Source organism: Mustela erminea, chromosome 6, assembly GCF_009829155.1.
Source record: "Mustela erminea isolate mMusErm1 chromosome 6, mMusErm1.Pri, whole genome shotgun sequence".
NCBI classification, from domain to species: domain Eukaryota; kingdom Metazoa; phylum Chordata; class Mammalia; order Carnivora; family Mustelidae; genus Mustela; species Mustela erminea.
The window spans coordinates 87127157-87137841 of NC_045619.1; positions in this window are offsets into that span (position 1 = coordinate 87127157).

Below are 10685 nucleotides of genomic sequence, written 5' to 3' on the forward strand. Positions count from 1 at the left end.
CTTTTTTTTTTTTTTTTTAAGATTCTATTTTTAAAGTAATCGCCACACCCAAGGTGGGACTCAAACTCATAACCCTGGGATCAAGAGTCACGTGCTCCTCCGACTGAGCCAGGGTATTTTTTCTTAATGCATTTGCTTGTTTATTTGTAATAGTAAAAGCAACCATTTGCAAAGTGCTTACTATATACATTAATGTGTTTAACACTCCCAATAATCTTGTGAGGGTTTTATCTTTGAGGACACAGGACACTCAGAAGGGAAGGCATTACCTGGGGTCACACAGCTAGAACCTGGTAGAGATCAAGATTGAGAGCCAGCTATCTAGTTGTGGAGGCCAGGCTCTCCACTGGAGCCCTGCTGCCTCACTGGAACCTCACTGGGAAGAAACATGGTCGTTTGCTCAGCAAGATGACTGAGCAACTGACCCAGGGCAGAAGGGAAACTTTTCACTGAATATCTTTTTGAAACTTTGGACTTTTTTTAAAAAGATTTAAAAGACACAGAGAGAGAAATCACAAGTAGCCAGAGAGGCAAGAAGAGAGAGAGGGGGAAGCAGGCTCCCTGCTGAGCAAGCCCTACGCAGTTCTCAATCCCAGGACCCTGAGATTGACTTGAGCCGAAGGCAGATGCTTAACCTGCTGAGCCACCCAGGCAGCCCGCTTTTTTTTTTTTTTTTTTTAAGATTTTATTTATTTGACAGAGAGACACAGAGAGAGGGAACACAAGCAGGGGGAGTGGGAGAGGGAGAAGCAGGCTTCCTGTCAAGCAGGGAGCCTGATGTGGGGCTCGATCCCAGGACCCTGGGATCATGACCTGAGCCGAAGGCAGACGCCCAACAACTGAGCCACCCAGGTGCCCCGAAACTTTAGACTTTTTAAAAAAAGCTTCATTTTTTACAACAGTTTGAGATTTACAGAGGAGTTGTGGCGATGGTGCAGAGTTCCCATACTCCACACTCAGTGACCTCTTGTCAACATGCGTATAGTACGTGCATTACAATTAGTGAACCAATATTAATGCATTATTACTAGAGTCAAAACTTGTTTCAGATTTCCTTAGATTTTCCATGATGTCCCTTTTTATTTATTTATTTATTTTTAAAGATTTTATTTATTTGACAGAGATCACAAGTAGGCAGAGAGGCAGGCAGAGAGAGAGGGGTAGGCAGGCTCCCTGCTGAGCAGAGAGCCCGATGCGGGGCTCGATCCCTGGACCTCGAGATCATGACCTGAGCTGAAGGCAGAGGCTTAACCCACTAAGCCACCCAGGCGCCCCCCCCCTTTTTTTTTAAGATTTTATTTATTTATTTGACAAACACAGATCACAAGCAGGCAGAGAGGCAGGCAGAGAGAGAGAGGAAAGCAGTCTCCCCGCTGAGCAGAGAGCCTGATGCGGGCCTCGAACCCAGGACCCTGAGATCATGACCTGAGCTGAAGGCAGTGGCTTTAACCCGCTGAGCCACCCAGGCGCCCCTGATGTCCCTTTTCTGTCCAGAATTCCATCCACAATATCATATAACATTTAGTTGTCATGCCTTTGTAGATTCCTCTTGACTGTAATGACTTGTCTAATTTTCCTTGTTTCTGATGATCGTGACGACTTTGAGGAGTACTGATCAGGTGTTTTGTAGAATATTCCTCAACTGGGATTTATTTGATGTTTTTCTCATGATGAGACGGGGGTTATTGGCTTTCAGGAGGAAGACCACAGAGGTGACATGCCATTCCCATCACATTCCATGAAGGGTACGTGCTGTGAACATCATGGTTGAGGGAACCTCGATCACCTGGCTGAAGTAGGGTTTCTCAGGTTTCTCCCTGTGATGTTTCTCTTCCCCCTTCCTAGATCATGCTCTTTGGAAGGAAGTCATTACATGAAGCCCACAATGAAGAAGTGGGGTGTTACATTCCAACTTCTTGGGGGTGGAGTATCCACATAAATTACTCGGAATTGTTCTGCACAGAACATTTTGACTTTTTAGTCATGTATTACTAGATTTTGAAAAATTAAAAAATAAACCTGTTCTTTGAATAGGGAGAGCATGGAGACACACACTGAGGTGAGAGCGACTATTCGGGTTAGACGGTGTGTGATTTCTCCAGGGGGTTCTTTATGTTTTGTTTTGTTTCGTTTTTAAGGATTTGTTTATGTATTTGAAATGGAGCACGCGAGCATGAGTCGGGGAGAGACACAGAGAGAGGGAGAGAGAGAGAAGCGGACTCCTGCTGAGCGTGGAGCCCACTGTGACATGGGGCTCGATCCCAGGACCCTGAGATCATGACCCGAGCTGCAACTGAGTCAGCAGCTCAGTTGACTGAGCCACCCAGACTTCCCTTTGCTGGAGGCTTCTGAAGGCAACTATGGTGGATTGGACTAGATTCCAGGCTGATTTACCATTTCCTACCTGTGATTAAGACACTTAATTTCCTCTTGCCTCTGTTTTTTCATCTGTTCATGGGGGGAAGACAGAATTTTGGGAAAGATCCATTAGAAAATGTGGGTTAAGAGGCCCCATTAAACTGTAAAGTGCTCCCAAGGTTTGAGGTACTGTGGAAGGGTCCTGGGGGACTGAGTTTGACTGAGCTATTTCTGGGCGTCCGGGATGGAGCTGGGGTCCTTTCCTCCCATCGAAGATGGAAAGAAACTACCTCTGCCAGCTTGGAACAGTGTGGTGGTTACACGCTTCAGGCTGGGAGATGGCTGGTGACCTTGGGCAAGTCATTGAGCCTGTCTGAGCCTCCAGGCTCTCACACACACCATGGAGGTGACACTAACATGTCAGCACGGGGCCGCTGAGAGAATTCAGCCAGCTGGAACTGTCCTGGCCTTAGCATCACCATTGCCCTATTGAATCCTCATGACCTTCCTATTTTATAGTCAAGGGAACAGACCATGATTAAGGGACTTGCGCAAGGTCACCAACTGATAGAGGAGAAGTGGCACTCGGAGCTCACGTCTGTGGACCCTGGAATCTGTTTCCTTTCCACAGCGGCACATGGCCTCTGCCCACGGCCCGGCTGCCTGGGCTTTCTGAGCCTCTCCCTGCCACGTCTAACCAGCCTGAGTTGTCCTAGGGCACAGGGGTGACGTCAGCATCTTCAGGACCAGAGAACTAACCCTCCGTGCTCGCTCCCCCTCCTGGCCGGCATGGGCTGGATCTGGGCTGGGCGCTTCCACAAGCAGGCAGTCATCCTCCCACAGAAGCAGCCTCTTCACCTTGGAGCCCCACCATCGGTCCACAGCCATCCTGGGGCAGCTCTCGTCCCAGGTCTGCAGTCCCACAAGTACCCCGCCCAGGCCAAGCGAGCCTTTTGTCCCGAATCCTCTAACAGCTTCTGACAGCCTTTCAGGCTTCCAGAGAGGAAAGACACCGATGGGAGCTGCTCTGCTTGTGCCGCCCAAACATCCCAGCTTCACCACCAACATCCCAGCTTCTTCCCATGCCAGCCCAGCTCCTGCAGCCCGGCATGGAGTCCCCGTCAGCGGAGGCCGGGGAACCCAGGGCCAGGTTCCTGACTGTGCAGAGCATAGCCCTGCAAAAGCACTCTGCTCAGGCCAACTCCTGACTTTGGATCCCGGCTCTGCTTCTGACCATCTCCATGACCCAGGCCCACTCCCAGCCTCAGTCTCCTAATTTGTAACATTCAGCCGTGATAGTATATAATCTTTACTTCTCAGGGTTGTCCTGCAGCCTAAACAGGGGGTGGGCTATGTGGGCACTGAGTGTGGCCCTGCTGACAGTCAGCAGCCCCATCAACAACAGGTTTTGTGACTGGGCTGATCTGCAAGGGGTGTGGCCAAGGGGGTGGCTCTGGGGAGAAGGCCAGTGGGACATGTCCTGGGAACCCCGTGGCATCCCCCCATGACCCCAGGATGCTACTCTGGTGGGCCTTGAAGTGGAGACATGCTTATCCCAGACAGCCTTCTCAGAGCCGATCCTGGAAACTCTTCCCCCTTCCCCCCGGGGCACTCTTGGCCCGCTGCCTGTCCCTACAGCACTGACAGCAGCCAGCCTGCTCCCTGCATGTGCCTGTGCACCCTCACCCTGCCCAACAGGGGCTCCTACAAAAGGGACTGAAAAGTTGGCTTTTCGGACACACTGGGATGTCAGCCAGCCTTCTGAGGACTCCTGGGACAGCCTCCCCTCTGTCCTGCATGGGCCGAACCTGGGTCTGTCTCCCCAGTTCCTGGCTCTGCGCCTAGCCCCGTACAGGTGTAATGAATGTGTGTACATAAGAACTAAGTTCAGGCTCCACCAAAGTCTGGGATGCTTAGAGCACCCTTTGTTATTGCCTTTCTCTTTATAGGGACTGTCCTGGTCTAAGAGCCAGTGTCCCCAGTCATCCCAGGGCACACCCCAGAGAAGTCCTGCTGGGCCAAGCAAGACAAGACAAGGGAGTACATATATGTAGGGAGGACAGAGGGACAGGTGGAGACTCATTGGTTCATGGTCCCTTTCTTCTAAGCTGGGGCACCTGGACAGGATTCCCTCCCCTCCAGCAGTCATACTTCCCAAATGGTTGGAACCATCCGTGCATCTTCCATTCCCCACACTTTCTTCCCCATTCCCCACCCATTCCTGTCCCTGGCCTCTGAGTACACTTCTGCCGTCAGATTCCGCTGGCCTCCCTGTCAAACCCACCTGGCCAGGGTTCCTGCAGACAATCGGAGCCGTTCCCTTCTCTCCTTTTCCTCAGAGGGACCCTGGCTGTTCATGGTTAAAGAAGGTACCACATCCGTAGGAGGACTGACTGGAGAGCAAGGCTTGGAGTTGGAGGGACTGTGCAGCCTGGATTGGTCACACGGGCAATGTCATGTGCCAACACACCACCAGCCCAGGTCCCATAGGGCCCTGCAGTTCCACGGGCTCAGAAGTATACACAGGCCCACTGCCCCTCCCCCCAAAAGGACACATAAACCCACCCCGTCACAGGGACACAAAGACTCAGACCCAAGGACTGGGAAAAGTAAAGACAGGGTTCCCTGTCCCTGGGGTGCCATCCCGCCCCTCCCCCAGCCCTGCTGCTCCTCAGCACTCCCCATTCCCCAGCTGTCCAGCTCCAGGCATTGCCCCTTGGACTGTGCTCTGAGCTGTAGACTGTCCAGCTCTTTGGAGTGGGAGTTGGTGGGGGGAAGAGGGCCAAGGCTTACCCTCGAGGTCACCCTTAGACCTCCCTGAAAAGCCGTGGTCCCTTGGAGGAGGAGAAAGGGGAGCAGGTCAAAACCTAAATCTTGCTTGGTGGTTATTTACTTCAGACCCGCCTTGGAGACCTCCCGACCTCTATTTCCTACATCCGTGCCCCTGATCTGCTGTGGGGGAATTTGGGGCAGAGGTCTGTGGGTGAGGAGGTCCAGGGATCAAGAGCTTGCTGACGGCCGTCCATACCAGGCTGTCCGGGGCTGCAAGGCCAGAGCCCGGGCACGGATGCCGGAGGGGTGGGAAAGGGGCAGGATTTATGGCATTTCCCCTCCAGCTGGAAACAAAGGCAGATTCCTGTGTCCAGTTCCAGCAATCCGGTCCCACCCACCCGAGTGACTGGAGCTGAAGGAAATCCCGCTGGCCTGTGGCCTCACCCAGCCACCCAGACCCTCTTTCGAACAATCTCTCCCAGCTGGGGCTATAACCAGCTCGCAAATTCTGGGGACCCCCTCCTTGTCCAAATACCAAGCCCTTCCCATTGGGGATAGTCCCTTTAACCCCTCAGACTCTGTCCTCAGGCAACAAGGGTCCCCTTGGCACCATCCAGGAGCCTCCCAGACCCCCAACCCCTTGCCGGGCAACTCTGCCCACCCTTGCCCTACAAATTTGGGATCTGCTTTTCTTTAGAGTGAAGAGTCTTTTTTTTTTTTTTTTTTTTTAAAGATTTTATTTATTTATTTGAGAGAGAGACAGTGAGAGAGAGCATGAGCGAGGAGAAGGTCAGAGGGAGAAGCAGACTCCCTATGGAGCTGGGAGCCCGATGCGGGACTCGATCCTGGGACTCCGGGATCATGACCTGAGCCGAAGGCAGTCGTCCAACCAACTGAGCCACCCAGGCGTCCCTAGAGTGAAGAGTCTTGATGACTCTATGAACTCCCATGCCATCCTAAATGCTCAGCCCGACCTTCCAAGCATCTCCAATGATCTTTCAATTAACAAAACAAAAACAAATAAATGGCCTACATTCCAAAGCTTTAAATTAACGGCAGAGGATGCCTGGGTGGCTCAGTTGGTCAAGTTGGGCGACTCTTGATCTCAGGGTCGTGAGTTCAGGCCCCATGTTGGGTGTAGAGAGTTCTTAAAAATAAAATCTTAAAAAAAGAAAATAATGCCTGAAGGTTTTAAATGTAAAAGCAGCCGAAAGACAAATATTGTACGGTGTCACTTAATACAAACCAAGGCAAACTTACAGACACGGAGAACAGAAAAGTGGTTGCCAGTGCTGAGGATTGGGAAACTAGGGAGAGAGGTTGGTGAAAAGGTAAAAACTTGCAGCTAGAAGATGAATAAGGTCTGGGGATCTAATGTAAAATATCGTGACTATCCGTAGTTGAGAATACTGTCTTGTATAATTGAGATTACCTAATTGTGTAGAACTCAAATTCTTTTAAGATTTTATTAATTTATTTGACAGAGAGAGAGAGAGAGAGAGCCCACAAGTAAGCAGAGTGGCAGGCAGAGGGAAAGGGAGAAGCAGGCTTCCCACTGAGCAGGGAGCCCAATGAGGGGCTTGATCCCAGGACCCTGGAATCATGACCTGAGCCAAAGGCAGCAGCCTAACCAACTGAGCCACCCAGGCGCCCCTAGAACTTAAATTCTATTCCATAAAACTTCTCAACAACAACAACAAAAAGATAAATATGAGGGTAATGGATGTGTGGGTTTGTTTTTTTTTGGTTTGGTTTCTTTTTTTCATGGAAAGAATCCTTGTACCTTGTATCTGTGTATGAAATCTTTATGATATACACTTCAAATATCTTATAATTTTATTTGTCAACGGACGTCAACAAAGCTGAAAAAAGAAGGAGAGACAGCAGTGTGAACATACTATTCAGAGTTAGCAAATGAACGACAGAGAAAGGAATAGCTGAGACTTTGGGAAGGGGGTGGGCCTCAGCAAGAGGGTCTGGGGCTGGGCACAGGTGCTTCTCCTTATAAGGTTTCTCTGCAGAATCCCATTTCTTTATTCCACTGCCCTGCTTATTTGGGATCTTTAGAATTTTTTTTCTGGAACGGTCACCTCATCCTTCCAAGTCCTCTGCAGTGTGCTCTGCCTTCCTCTGGATAGCTAGCCCTCGTGTAGGTACCTAGAAGCCCACGAAGCTGCAGGTGGTACTCGTCTTGGACCGGAAACAGCCTCCGAAAGGAAACAGAGCCTCTGATCACCTGCCTCCCGGTTCACGCTCTTTCTCCCACCCCACAGCTCAGCCTCCCTCTTGCACACAACCACACATCTGTGTGGGTTTTACAGCTGGTAGGGGATTCTCCTAGATCATTTGCCTTTAGGCAGAGAATGTGGTAGAGAAGGAACGGTCAGCACCTGGCACAGGTGTGGAGATGAAGGCTCACATGTGGACACTCCAAGTCCAAGCCCAGGACTCTTTCCCACAGCAGTGGGGCTGGTTTGAGGGACAAGTCAGAGCCTTGAGGGAGCCTGTGGGGAGGGGCCTGTGGAGTGGGGGCCTGTGGGGAGGGGCAGTGGGGAGGGGCTTGCCGGGGAGGGGGTGGTGCTGGAGCAGAGCCCCAGGCTGCACCGTGGGCCAACTCACCCTGAGCCATTGTGTGGGCACTGCCCAGTCTCAGACCTGCTGTTCTGACATTCTACCCCTTCCTTCAGGGTTTCCATCCTGGGATGAGTCATCCTGATGGCCCAGGGATAGGCGAGGAGCGGATGAACCCACCTAGGGGACATCCTGGAGGAGCTGGAGAGGAAGAGGAAGGTGACTCGGTGGCTCCAAGTCTGGCAATCTGGCCCCTGCCTGCCAGCCTCTTCCTGGAGGGCTGGGCAGGCTCTGGCTGCTGTGCCCTCCCCAGACCTTAGCACCAGCCATGTCTCCTTTCCACGGGAGCCGTGATGGACTGGCTGGGTGGGACCAGACCATTTTCTGAATTGTAGAACCAAACAAGTTGATAGAAGGCTGGGCACGACCTTCGGAAGTATCTGGTTTAAACCCCTCAGTGTCCAGAGGAAGAAACTGAGGCCTAGAGAGGTGATCCAGGCCCGAAACGCAGGCCCCATGACCCCTGGTTTATTGTTGCCTTTGGGACACAATTTATGGTGCTTCCGCTCAGAACTGAAGGAGACGTGGAGAGGTCGCTTCTCCCTCCCGCTCCAGGCAAAACTCGGGCCGCGTCCAGCCCACAAAGCTCGCTCTGTCCTCTGTGTTGAATAAATGGACAAACAGAATTCACAGGTATCTGCCCCACTTCTCTCCTAAAGGAGACCCACGGTTCTTCTTCTTCCTCAGGTAACAGAACCTTGTTCTACTGTTTCCATGTTTCTTGCATTTGAAAAACCTCTAGGTTGGCTGACCTAAATCTCCCACTCCACAATTTAAATGAAGCAAAGCCCAGCTCACCCTCTCTGCTAATTCAGTGCCCCTCCCCCCCGCCCTTGTTTTTTCTTCCTACTCATCCTGGTGCAGAACCAGCTACATAATCTGTGGGGCCCAGTGCAAAATGAAAAAGGCAGGCCCCTCGTTCGAACATGCTTAAGAATTTCAAAATGGCAACGGCAGAGCATTAAGCCAAGCGTGGGGTCCTGTCCATCTGCATGGGTCCAATACCGCGCTGCTCGCCCCGCCCTGGTGTCAAGAGCAGTGCTTGAACCTGATACTCACAGCTGGGCCTGAAAGCACAAATTGTCCAATCTGCTCCCATGCGGGACTCCACGTGACCTGCCTTCCACAGGTCAAAATCTCCTGGAAGTTTACCCCACGTGCCTCCCTAGGATCTCGAGGACTCTGTTTCACACACCATTGGGAAATTCTTCTGAATATGTAAATTCGAATCAGCCCTTTCAGCCTGTTTCCTCTTGTTCTGTCCTCACTGAATATGAGGAACAGCTGGTCTTCTGAGTAATTAATCTTATACACTTGGACACAGTTTGTAATTCCTTTTCCCTTTCCTCATTGGGCTGAGTCTCCAGGGCTTTCTCCAACTCTGCATCCCTTCTCTGGTGCCTTCCCCTGGTTCTCTGGGTGCTCTAGAACCCATGAGGGTCACAGGAAGCCCGAGAGAGCCCCAGTCGGGATCCAGGGGGCTCAGCGCTCTGGCAAAGGTGGGGGTTCCCCAGTTCCCCATGGGGGCCTGCATTCCTCCTCCAAACCCAACCCTCCTTCATCTGTTTCATGACCCCTTCCCAGATAAAGTTCCCCGTCCCCGCTGACTCTCACCAGCAACTCAGACCTAGCCGTGTGTCACTATTTCAGTGCTTGCTGTATGTCTCAGACTGAATGCTTCCCTTGGGGAAGCCCCCACTTCCACCTCCCAGAACATAGATCCATAGGCTGGATTGAGAGAAGTTTATCAGAAGCCAGAGCGGGGCGGGGGGAGAGTGGGTATGAGAGATGGACAGGAGGCCACACTCCGAAGTGGCCGCTATAATCTGGAAGAGCAGATACGGTAATCCCATAGTACTTCCTATTGGCTGCAGGACACAGCTCTATCCTGACACTGAAATTTGGGTGTGCCTTGGTTCTGGAATTCACAATGCTCCCGGAGCTGTGAAGCAGCTGTGGGGTGGGGGCTGGGGAGGGTTTCAGCAGAGGAAGTGAGGTCAGTCAGCAGTTGATGGCTGGCTGAGCCTTTGGCTGATGTGCCCCCAGCCTCTATTCCCAGGAGAGGGTGGGGGTCCCTGGCCCATTTTACATAATCTTCATAGAGGAAGACACCTTAGAGGTTCACTTCGGCTTCCAATACCTGCTCTTTCTGCTTGCTTCCGAGGCTACCTCCACCCCAGCATTTTTTTTTTAAGATTTTACTTATTTATTTGATACAGAGAGAGAGAGAGGGAGATCACAAGAAGGCAGAGAGGCAGGCAGAGAGAGAGGGGGAAGCAGGCTCCCTGCTGAGCAGAGAGCCCGATGTGGTGCTCTCTGGAGCACCCAAGACCCTGAGATTATGACTTGAGCTTAACCCACTGAGCCACCCAGGTACCCCTCCCCAGCTTTTTATTTATTAATTTAACATGTTCTTTGATGCCAACTAGCATTTTTACTCTGCACTAGGATGAGCATCATTGCCTTCATTTTCACGATGGCCCTCTGGCCTTGTTGATTACACCCATTTAGCAGACGGGGGCGTGAGGTGTGGAGAAGTGTCACTTGTCTGAGGTTACGCAACTAGTCTGGATTCCCAGACTTCAGGGTCTTTGTGGGTAAGGAGGAGGCTAGAAATGAAGTCCTGCCTTCAGGGTGCTCTCAGTGGTTGGAGCAAAGTAAGCCGATGATGTCAGTGTTCTGAGCCTCTGTAAAGGAATCTGGAGGAAGAGCAAGTCTCTCTCTGGGGGAGAAGCCATTCTGTTCCCCTCCCCAGAGCCTTGTCTGCCTTGTCCCATCAGTGTTCCCACATAGGTTCCAGTCCCCATCTCCATTTGGTGGGGTGAGGGGCCTGCCTGGAAGGGGGCAGTCCCAAGGCCGTTCCTAGCTTCTCCCTCCATGGGGCCAAGCCTTGTAGGGATAGGCATCCTTGTCACTGAGCTGTG